Source organism: Lactuca serriola, chromosome 4 (genome assembly GCF_051521515.1).
Source record: "Lactuca serriola cultivar US96UC23 chromosome 4, Lser_US96UC23_V15, whole genome shotgun sequence".
Classification (NCBI taxonomy): domain Eukaryota; kingdom Viridiplantae; phylum Streptophyta; class Magnoliopsida; order Asterales; family Asteraceae; genus Lactuca; species Lactuca serriola.
In genome coordinates, this window is record NC_136411.1 from 306,834,277 (window position 1) to 306,847,191 (window position 12,915).

At 34.7% G+C, this 12,915-nt stretch overlaps 1 long non-coding RNA gene across 1 annotated transcript; it reads right to left on the reverse strand.

Annotated features, from left to right (window-relative positions):
* Positions 1-6,718: 6,718 nt before the first annotated feature.
* Positions 6,719-9,170, reverse strand: LOC145100680 (uncharacterized). Its single transcript, XR_013705197.1, has 3 exons — positions 8,115-9,170; positions 7,308-7,413; positions 6,719-7,220 (listed from the first exon to the last, which is right to left on the reverse strand). It is a non-coding gene; the product is annotated as an uncharacterized LOC145100680 (long non-coding RNA).
* Between the last annotated feature and the right edge of the window lie 3,745 nt (positions 9,171-12,915).

Below are 12,915 nucleotides of genomic sequence, written 5' to 3' on the forward strand. Positions count from 1 at the left end.
TTTGACCTTTTCAGAACTATAACTCCCCTGCCAATTTCGGTTCTTATTGGTGGGAAATATTTTCTTGATGAACCTCTTGGGGTTTGACACCATCATAGCATAGTCTTCAGAAGTGAGGTCATAGTCCTCCAAGTTGAGGTCTTCTTCTTCCATCACCGCTTTACTTTTGGACAGGAGGGCCAATGAACCCATGCTTGAAACCACATTTTTCTCCTGTAACACGATCTTCTCTTGAGATTTCAGGATGCCCACCAGTTTCGCCAAAGAGTAGGATTTAAATTGCTCATGCGCTTTAACTATGGACACTACAGCCCTCCACTCTGATCTGAGGCCGTTCAAAAACGTAACCTTCTGCTCAATAAGCTTCCTTTCAATGTCATGTTTAATCATCTTGCTGAGAAGATGATTGAAGCGATCGAACGTTTGAGTCACGGTTTCTTCGGCTCCTTGCTTGAATTCACCAAACTCAGACAGGAGTAAGGTTTGAATAGAGTGTTCAAGATCTTCGTCCGTAGAGTACAATTCTCGTAGCCTGTCCCATATTTCTTTTGCAGTTGTGCATGAACTCACCAGCCTGAAAGTGTCAGATTGAAGAGTGAATCCGATTAATCTCAATGCTTTAATATTGCACTGAAATTTATCTTTTTCGTCTTGGGCAATATCTTTAACATCTTTCAAAAGATCATTATATTGCTTCTAAGTTTTAATAATCCTTGAAGTTGCTGAATGAGCGAAGGGTCCAGATACTATTGCTTCCCAGATGAGGTATCCATTGTCCTCAGATCCTATAACATAGTCATCAAAGTGATGCGCCCAGACTTCATAATCCTGGGTGTAAAGGATGGGAATCTTCGTTGTTGATCCAATGCTGTTCGAAATATTAATGGGATTGGATTGCGACTCGTCCATATTTGATCGAATAACCTGTTAAAAGATCAGACTTGTAATATATTAAATTAGGGAAAAACAATAAATACCGAGTTACGTCAATTATGGGATGACGGCTCAATAAATATCAGTAAATGCGGAATAACCCTAATTGAAACCTTTTTCACAGAAAAGAAGTGTATCAATTACACAGCCTCCTACTCTGATACCAATTGTTAAGTTAAGAATTAACTTGAAGATCGATTAGATCTTTAAAACAGGTAAAATAATAAACACGAAAACAGTAAGAACACAAGAATGGATGAACGTGTGTCGAATGATTAATCAACAATCCTCAATAGAGCTCGATAAAGAACTTCCACTGTAGAGGATTTAGGGTTTACAAGAACGATGAAGAAATAATCTCTGATCTATCGTAATCGCTATCAATCGTTAACTAAATATGCATGCAAGCATATGTATTTATACTAAACCCTATCAGCTCATGGTTGGACAGGCCCAAACCGGAGTAACAAAACATGGACTAATAAACGAGCCCAATGGACGCAATACACAAAAACGCCACGCTACCCAACAGTTTGTGTATAGATCTATACGAGGATGACACTCCACACCTAAGTTATTCGCTATAGTTAGACTAGGCCAGTCTAGGGTGACAAAAACCTTATTCTATTTTCTGTCGGCGTTCAATAACGCCAAGACTTGCGAATTTGTCATTTTCTAGTATGTTTATAACGACTCACTTAGAGGAATTAACGTTATAAATTTATGGGAGACCATTCTCTTTTCTAAATGGATTACTCGGGAACATACTCGCGCCGCTACTCAACCTCGGGGGTTGGTATACTAGCATTCTCTTTCATAGACAACATAGGGTTGTGTGGGGACATTCTCGGTACATTCTCTTTACATTTCTTCATTCTCTTTTGCATACTAGTAAACGATAACACACATGCATTAATACAAGATCGGACACAAACATACTAAACTGTTTTTAGAAAATATTGGAATTTTTCTGGCGATACAAAGTCATACAAATCACTTTCACTAACATACTAAATTGTTTTTAGAAAATATAGGATTTTCTGGTGATTACAAAATTATCCAAATCATTTTCTCAAACATGCTTATGAACTCACCAACATTTTTATGTTGACCTTTTTAAATAAACTTGTATTCTTAGGAAACCGTTGAAGCAGGCTGAGTGGAACAAACTAATGGATATTTTGTTATATTTTGTTTCATCATACTTTAACTATTTTGGCATGTTATATTCAAACACAATATTCGATGTAAACAATGTATGTTGTTATATTACATGTGACGATGATGATGTTATGTTTCAATTATATACTATGTGATGATACTACAAAGATGAAGTCACACCAAGCCCTCGGACGTTTCCGCCGTCTGGTTCAGGGGTGTGACATATTGGAATCAGGGCATTGTTTATATTGAACTGGCATATCTAATCTTATAGGGTATGCAACTATAAATATAATGGGATTAAAACACTCCGAATAAGGTAATACCTAAGCATGCATTAAAACTATAACATTAAAAGTCTCTGGAGGAAATTGAACAGTGTGGTTAAACCCGGACAGTTATGTAGTCATATTGGGGGATAAATATAGCATGATCAACTATATTTATTCAAAATACGACCAACATGTGTTTGGGAGTAAGCATGGTGGGAAATGAATCTAGAAGATTACCTCGTATCCAAGAACTCTAAGGAACTCAAACTTAAACAATTAAAGTACTTTAGGAGTACTTTGGAAACCTATTTACACATACGCTCATTACACGTTTCCCACCCCTCGTGCAGACACTATTGTCGGATTCCACCATTCAGGAGATCCCTATTTCCCCAACCAGGGGAATGGTGGATGGTTGGGGCCAGAGGAAGAACCAGAGGAAGAGCCCGAGGAAGAGCCTATAGGAGGAATGGCAGAACCAGTAGCTGACTCAGATGAGGAGGAGGCTAATGGCAGTGACGCAAATGACTCGGCCGCGGAGTCAGAAGTCATCGATCTGACCTACATGGCCAGGGTGCCCCCGTACAGGATGGGCCCCAATGGTCCTACGCCCTTATGGGCACACGAGATCTGGAGCTGGAGCCGCCAGCAAGGGGTACGACCTCTATTTTATATGAACCGGGACTACTACGACTTGAGTCATGGTTGACCTACCAACCAAGACCTACTTGTAATAATAAGGAGGACACGCAACATCGACGAGCTGGCGCAGCCAACCGCTGGCCAAATGGTTGCCATGAGAGCCGCGGTGGAGCGCGGAGAAAGGATGAATCATGAGGTAGTCAGGGACTAGCAGGTGCGACAGGCCACATTGGAAGCCCGACTTCAAGCCACCAAGCACCACCTGGGCAGACTCCAAGGTGCATCTACCTCGTCGTCAGCACCACCAGACCCCTCTCGACGCATCTAGTACTTAATCATCCGCTACCTACTACTGTTATTATTTTCCTTTATACACTACTCTATGTACTATCGATTACATGATTAAGTGACTACACTACTCATGGATTCGTTACTCAGTCGGATTTTATTTCATTTCATGTATTGTATGCCTTATGTAGGCAAATATCATTAATGAAAACGGCTATATATTTTCTCATGATGTTGTTATCTGCTATGTGTCCTATTACTTTTACTACATGTTGATTGTAAGCATTCACTTACTTACACAAAACTGAATCACCGAAAATGTTCTATAATCATGAAATCGTGAAACTAGAATACACTGGATACTCAACATCTTTCCATTCCGTAACAGAAAGATGCCTCGAAGATAGACCCGCGGGAACCCCAATTTAACACCACCACCGCCTCCACCAGAAATGGACTCAGCTGCATTTCAAGCAACAGTTTCAGCTGTAGTTACAGTAGCACTGGCTCATATCCACAACGGAAACAGCGGTGGAGGTAATGGGCAAGGGGACGGAAGCTCAAACCATGGGATGAACCAAGGACCTACCAGAACCTATACCTACAAGGAATTCAAAAACGCCAATCCTCGAACCTTTAACGGGACGGGAGGCGTGATAACTCTGAAAAGATGGACATAGAAGGTAGAATCAGTATTCGAGATCTGCGAATGTCTTGAGGATTGCAATGTGAAGTTTGCGGCTTGCACATTCGTCGATCAAGCTCTCTCTTGGTGGAATGGTCACGTGGAGGCCATGAGACTCCATGTGGCGAATGCGATGCCATGGAAGGAGCTTAATGAAATGATGATGGTCGAGTACTGTCCAAAGGGAGAAATCCAGAAGATGGAACAAGCACTATGGAACCTCACAATCCAAAACTCTGACATCGATGCTTACATATCAAGGTTTAGCGAGCTATCTCTTTTGTGTCTAGGGATGATCACATCCGAAGGGAAGAAGATCGAAAGATTCATCTGGGGATTGACCTCTCCAATTCAAGGAAATATAATCGCGGAAAACCCTGGAACGTATGATAGTGCTAAAAGGCTAGCCAATAAGTTATACCACCATGGAAACAAGAAGGGTGCCAAAGCAGGAGAAGCTGAAGTTAAAAAGGAAATTGATAACAAGAAAGGCAAGAACAACAAGCGTAAAGGGCGACAAAACTCAAAGTCATCAAAGAAGCAACAAACAATAGTTGTCCACGCTGTTGCTACCCAAGTCACCACAACACCACATGCTTCAGCCTCATCTACACCAACTGCTCCTAGATAATACTCAGGAACCCTACCTAAGTGTAGCAAATGCATATTTCACCACCATGTAGAATGCAGGGAGATGCATTGCACGAGTTGCAATCGAAAGGGTCATACCGTAAGATATTGTAGAACTCAGCCCCAACAGAACCTACCAACAAATAACAACAACAACAATCGCAACAACAATAACAAAAACATCAATGCTGCGGTCAGTTACACTTGTTACGGGTGTGGAGGAACTTATCATTTCAAACACGATTGCCCCAAAGCCAACAACCAAGGAGCAGGAGTATCAGGAAGGGTATTGACATTGGGTCAACGTGAAGCAATTCAGGACCCAATGGTTGTTACTGGTACGTTCATACTTAACAACACTTACGCATGCATTTTATTAGATAGCGGAGCCGAACGAAGCTTCGTTAATAACAAATTCAAACACTTACTAAATCAATAACCCTAGAAGCTCAACGAAGCCTTCACGGTGGAGATGGCTAATGGGAAGACCGAAACAACCAAAGATGTTTACATAAGGTGCTCATTAACACTAAACAACCATTCATTTCAAATAGATTTGATGCCAGTAAATATTAGGAGTTTTGATGCAATAATCGGCACGGACTGGTTAAGCCCCCATCATGCTGATATTATGTGTCACGAGAAGGCCGTTAGCCTTCACCTCCCCGATCATGAAACCTTAATAATCTATGGTGGTAAACCTGGCACCAATCTTTGTTAATCCTTCTCCGATTTCTTCAAGTTAAAGCAAGGTTGAACATTGGTTCTAAAAAAATGTTAATCCTTGCTTCCTTATATTCTTCTTCTTAGAAATTGTTTGTTGGTTTGTTTTATCTGATATGGATTTACACTTTATGTATTTGATTCCGTATATTTTCTTAAATTCGATTGAGGTAGTGTCCGATTTCAGGGTTATTTTGGGTATTTATAAATGAGCAATGTGTTTGTTGGTGCTACACAACATTGCTCACTAGTAAAGCAAGGTTGAACATAAATTTTCGATTTCTTCAAGTTAAAGCAAGGTTGAACATTGGTTCTAAAAAATGTTAATCCTTGCTTCCTTATATTCTTCTTCTTAGAAATTGTTTGTTGGTTTGTTTTATCTGATATGGATTTACACTTTATGCATTTGATTCCGTATATTTTCTTAAATTCGATTGAGGTAGTGTCCGATTTCAGGGTTATTTTGGGTATTTATAAATGAGCAATGTGTTTGTTGGTGCTACACAGCATTGCTCACTAGTACTTAGTGGGGACTATGCCAACATCCTTGTTTCTATGAATGGAGAAATAGTGGACAAGGTTGTAGGTGATAAGAAAGATGAACTTATTGTTTGTATATGCATAATGTACTAAGGATGATTATCATCAACTTATTTGTCTCTGTTGCTGTAAAAGCTTAGATCTTGAAAATTGTATGTGCACTACAAGAAAATTTCGATTTAACTACGGAAAAATTCCGTAGCAAAATGATGTAATTTCGTAGCTAAACCTAAATAACTACAGAAGTTGCTACGGAATTTGCCAATGAGATTCCATAGTAAGATTTCTTGTAGCAAAATGTTTAACTACGAAATTATAGTTCCGTAGCAATTTTGCTATGGCTGTTGCTATGACGTCTATCCGTAGCATTTCAACTACAACACACTTCCATCACAATTCCGTAACAATGAATTTTGTAGCAAATTCCGTATCTATTTTGTTCTGTAGCAAATTCCGTAGCCATTTGGTCCATAACAAATTTCGTAGCTAATTGTTCCGTAACAAATTCCGTAGCCATTCGGTCCATAGCAAATTCTGTAGTTAATTATTCTGTAGCAAATTCCGTAGCTATTCGTTCCGTAACAAATTTCGTAGCCATTTGGTCCATAGCAAATTCCGTAGCTAATTGTTCCGTAGCAAATTCCGTAGCCATTTGGTTCATAACAAATTTCGTAACAACTTTTTTGTAGTCAATTCCATAACAATCGTTCCATACCATTTTTTCTATAAAATTTGGTTATTTAATTTGACTTATTATATCAATTTACAAAAATACAATTAATATAAAACCAAAAATAACAAAGTATTTCTATAGAAACTAAAAGAAATATCCAATACATCAAAAGATACATATTGCAAATCAAAAGTCGCTACAAATTTAACGTAAAATATTATTCGATACATAATATTCTATCATTGATTAATAAAAGTTTTGACCTGTTCACTCAATGTGTTAATGATATTCATTGCTTGAGCGAGTTGTTGTTCAAACTTTGCTTGAACATCCATATTTTTCTGCTGAAACTCCACATTCTTTTTCTGAGCATCTTCATATTTTTGCTGAACATCCTTATATTTTTGTTGAATCCTCATATTGTTCGCGTTGCGTCTCAACTAACTTCTTCAAATTCTCAATCTCGACTTTTGTCTTGACATTATTATCTTCATATTGTTCGCAATGTGTTTCAAAAGATCTTTTACTAGAACGAATGCGCTTTTCATATGAGTCAAATCCATATAATCTATTTTTTTCGATCATGTCCCCCAACGACATCATAAAATAGTTTGTCCTCATCAATTTCCTCTCTTATCGTTTCCTACCGATCACATCGTTCCATAAAATCATCCTATAATTTTATAATTGTGTTGAGATAAAACTTATACAAAAAAAATCAAAATAAAACTTACATGAAATTATTCAAAATAAAGCTTACATGAATTTTTTTAGCTTTGTCAACTAAAAAAGTCATTCCATCGTGATTCTTAGTGTGTATACAAGAATAGTTCATGGTGTGCCAAATCATGTCCCCAAAGCTTCTTCTACATATATACAAAAAAAATCAATATTAAAGTAGATTGCTATTTTTACAGTTAGGCTTAGATATTGTAAAAATATTTAAAACAAACAACTTTATTTTATAAAACAAAAGGAGTTCGTAAAAAAATAAAACACAAAGTTATGAAAAAAGAAATTAAAACGTAAACACTAAATTCATAATAAAGATAAACTTTGGATATAATCTTGGAAAAAAAATTGTTAAACAACGCATACTATATAATATCCACTTGTTTATAATTTATACTTTTATAATAATACGTAAGAATCAATATTGAATTGAAGATACTAATAAAATTTTATAATAAAATAAATAATGAAGTATACATTTTAAAGAAATAAGTTTATAAATAAATTAGTAAATCATAATAATAATAAATAATAAATATAAAATATGAATAAAAGATACTAACAAAGAATATAAATACGTTATGATAGTTTAAGGGCCTCAATGTAAATTTTTGAAATGATAAAAGTAAATATCGATGATTGAGTGGGGCACACCCCTATATTTGCAAATGGATCGTAAAAGACCCTATTTTTACAAAGCCAACCGGTAATGACCCTATTTTTGCAAAAACTCATTATACCATACATTCAATAGAGAGAAAAGAAACTTTTGCTTATGTTGTTACATAATAAAAGAATACTAAAAGATGAAATATGACATGGTTTAAGATATTACCTCTATATCAATTTGGCCGATAAAGAACTTAATTTGTTAGGATTTATAATAGTAGATCAGATTCAGGGCACCCGCACCAAATCACTTATCAATTTCTTCTTTTGTTTCTCACTGTTTACTTACTACTGTTACTAATAAGTAATAACAGATCTTTAACTGGAATTTTCTTAGCCGACATAACATACATTACAGCACTTGGGATGACTTAACCACAGAAGTTCAGCTGATGATACGATTACTTTTGTTGTTTTAGCTTAATTTCTAAGATTTTAAAACATAACAAGGTCATCTCTCTCTTGATCAGTTTCTTCTTTCTTCCCCACTTTGGATAATTTAAGGGATTTGTTACTATCTCATCTTTCAGAGACACATACATCATTATTGCCACTTCATCATATTTTTGGTGTTATAAGTTATCAGGTAGTTTCTTGAACATAAGACGCTAAACAGCAAGAAGAAGCCCTATGTAGCTAAAAATCATTGGGATAAAGATAGCAGCTTTAGCTTGAAATCTTGGAAATCTTCACCAAAAAGTGTCAATCCGGATCACATTGTCCCATTTACCAACAGTTGCTACATTGTAGATGAATCGGCATGGAAAACAACAAGCCCTAGTAGTAGTAATTGCTTTCACAAACGTGCTCTAGAACACTGCAAATCAGGATATTGGAAATGAATTTTGAGGGTTGAGGCTAGGAGGCTCTATGTTTTACTTACACTATAACTAACCATCATGGACTTTGTCATAAAAGAAATCTACTTGAAACAAGTGCTAAGATAAATGAAACTCCAGCAGAACAGGATGCAAAATCGAGCACAAAGACAGCTTCAGTCATTGAGAATCCTCCACAAAAGAATACTATGTACCCTAATCTTCTGCTAAATGATGAAGACCACCAATCTGACTTTCTGTGTACGTATTATTTAATGAAAACTGCTCAAAACAGATGCCTAACTGACAAAACAGAGCATGGGCATCTTAATCCTAGCAACTCTGGTGTTAATATGAATGCTCAAGTTCTAAAAAGCTCCAAAAAGTATATGGACGCAGTTGAACGAAAGATGCATTAATCTAATCAATAGTAATCATATAGAAGCACAACCACACATAAACTTCTCAAAAACTACTGCTCTCCCAATTGGCTAATTCCCCCACATGCATATTATATAGTATTATAACTGCGTGTACGGATTAATAGAGTTAACATAACATTAACTCGCATCAGATTCAATGGAGAGATCAATATCCTTCAAATCATTGGATGATTAAGAGAAAATGGAGCAAAAAGAAGATAGAAGAATGTTACCTGGTAGGGATGAAGACAATCAAGAAAAATCTACCAGTTGATGGAGCAGGAATCGAACGACAAAGCTAATGAGAGTGAGAGGAGCTCCGATCGATAATGGCGTAATTGATCTGAAGAATGAGGAATGCGATCGGCTACAGGTCATGCGATTGACAAATTTGATTTGATTTGGAGAAGAAGACTTATTTGGGGAAATGTCGCCCTAGATTGTTTCAATCAAGGTAATCAAGGTCACCAGGGCTCTTACCTTACTTTGTTTACTTTTTGTTAAAGTTAGTAAATATACGTTATTTTTTAATTATATTTGTTAAATTTGATCTGATTTGTTTACTTTTTGTTTTCTTTAATTATTTTTATTTATTTAGTCCATTAAGTAATTACCAAATAAACAATCCAATTATAAGTTTTCCTTTCAATTAGTTTCCATTCTTTTTAATTCTCGTCACCTACAACAATTAATTGACTTCATCCGTAAGTATCTTATTCCATTAACAAATCGGTAATTAAATGATTTGAGTCTATTAGTCTAATTAACTTAGTAGCGATTGTTTATTTCTTTCTATTAATAATTCAAGTGTTATGAATGTTGCTTAAAACTTGAAGATGTTTCAATGATTTTGATCGTATAAGCATCTCGGTGATACCCAAGTTTGAAATTCTTGAAATTGTGCTTAAAAGTTAAAGATTTTATATGGGAATGATACCGACTATATATAAACGTTTTTATGTGTTTTTTTATAGAAAAAGTTAACGTTGAGCACATTAGTCTAATGTGTCAGTTCCAACACCATATGTGTTCTTGAAAAGATTTCTGAAGGAAATGTGGTTTTACTTGATGGAACTTTGCCTTGTGGAATAAGAAATGATCAAATTCACCCCCTCATTTTTGGCTGCAGCTTATGTTTACAAACTGAAACATTATTGAAACAAACATTATGCCGCAATTCTTTCAACCATTTTTTTAACTAGAAAATCAAAACAAAATATTTTAATTCTGTTTTTAGAAACAGCTAGTACAATAGAGTAGAGGGTAAATAAATTTTGATTAAGAGATAATAATTTCCAAGGCCGGGATAATATTATTATAAGAAAATTTGCAAATGTATGTCATCAAAATCTAAAAATTGAAGCTAAAATATTTATAATGTAGAAATTGTGTTAAAATTAAATTTTCAAAAAAAAATTAAAAATAATGTTTTATTTTTGTTGTTGAGTTTTCAAAGATAATTATGTATTTTTAATATATTTTTTTTCAATAATCTTCTATATTTTGCTACGGAAACATATTTCGTAGCTACTTGACTACGGAATATTCCGTAGCCAAACACCTACGGATTTTGATTTCGTGGCTATTTTGGAAAATTCATCTTTTTGTAACAAGTTCCATAATAGATTAGCCACAAAATTTTATTTTATAACAAATTTTTCTAACAAATAGCTACGGATCTCAATTCTATAGCTAACTAGCTACGGATTTTTATTTTGTAGTCAATTATGTAGTCAACTAGCTACATATATGGATTTTGTAACAAGTTTCATAGAAAACTAGCTACAACCAAAAATCTTGTAGCAATACTTGTAGTAAACTAGCTATGAATTTTAATTCCGTAGCAACTATTCAAAATTTAGCTACGGAATGTAATTTTGTAGCCATTTCCGTAGCAAATTAGTCACAACCAACCATTTTGTAGCACATTCCGTAGTAAAATAACTATGAATTTAGATTCCGTAACAACTTTACGTAGCTATTTAAGATTTAGCTACATAATGCAATTCCGTAACCATTTGTGAAGCAAAATAGCTACGACAAGTTGTTCCGTAGCATTTTCCGTAGTAAAATAGCAACGGATTTTGATTCTATAGTAACTTTCCGTAGCTATTTAGAATTTTTCTTGTAGTGGTGTAACCGTGTTTATGACATGAGTTTTGAACTTTTGATGTATATGCATCAGTGGGAGTTGTTATGTTGGTGGTTTCAATCGTCATTAACATTTATAAGTTTCTTAAGAATAGGAAATTTTAGTTTTTGATAAATCAACATCTAGTAAGGTTGTTTGGTCATTCGTCGTTTGCACTTTCCAAACCAAAGACTAGGATTTTCTCCCCTTAATATCCAGGAATTAAAGTCGAGGGTATTATTGTAAAAACACAGTTTTTTCTGTGGATGAATAAAACCCTTCTGTGGATAAATCACTGCAGAATATTTAAACTTATTTTTTCTGGTACAAGTTAGTATAGGAAATATATATGTTAGAAATTTTAATATTTATATTTGCGGATAACCTTTTATCGTTGCTAAAGAATTCAGTTTGAGTTAGAGACAATTAAATTTTAAACAAAATATTGTAGTTTAAGAAGCCATATCATTCCTTATAAATCAACCAATTAAATTGCAAACAATTTATCGTTATTGAATTAAAACATATTCTATAAATATAATGTGGTTTGAAAAGTGAATAATGATTATTCAATAAATATATATTACAATTACATTGTCTAATTATAATCCAATATCAACCACATGGATAGCATAAGCACATAACGTCTAAACAAAACACATCTAGGTAATAAAAAATCAACATGCCTTTGCATGTCGTATGTTTAAGATTAATATTTTACTTTCTAGAACAGGCGTATAGGATACTGATTTCCTAGTTATTTACAACAGGCCAACCACTTCCTCCACCATTTTGCTCTTCGCTCAGAACCTACATTTTCACCGGCACCGCCGTTACCCATACCCTCTTCCATTCTTGGGGGTGCCGTTTCACCACCACCATAGTCTGGATTCAAAGGAGCGGTATGAAAGACACGATAAAAGAATGACATGAATACTGATGTACGTACAAGCAATGGTACTTCTTCAAGGTTTTTCTTATTTCTCTCTTCTCAGCGTCGTTGCTACGCTTTGAGTTGGAACATGTTTTTGTGAATTTTCCGATTATTTGCTTCCATGCATTATATATTACTCGAGAGGGAACACTGCGCGTAGTACCGACGACTTTTTGACTCACATACTTCTTTCAAGAAAAAGTCTTGGTGTTTTCCCGAAGAATATTCAACCTTTGACAAATTAAGACTTTTTACAATATATAAAATTCATTTAAATATATTTTTTTAAATCAAGATTCTAGAGATCGTACTTAAGTATGTTTATTTTGTGCAACTATGAACTATTTTATTTGGTATATATTAGTTGTAATTTATATTAAGAATAAGAAAGAATTTTCTATATGTGTCTACAATATAAGAACTATTAATTATGGGAAATATTATCATAATTAAATTTGAAATGAAGTAATTATAAAGAATATATAAAATCCCTATTCTAATAAAAGAATAGTTTTAATATCCTTTAGAAATGTGTCATCATATTAGATCTCCTAATTAATACATATTTTTTTTATCATGTGTCACCCTATTAAACTTTTTAATTAATGAATGGCACTTGTCAACCTATTAATTCTTTATTTAAAATTTTAAAATTTTCACTT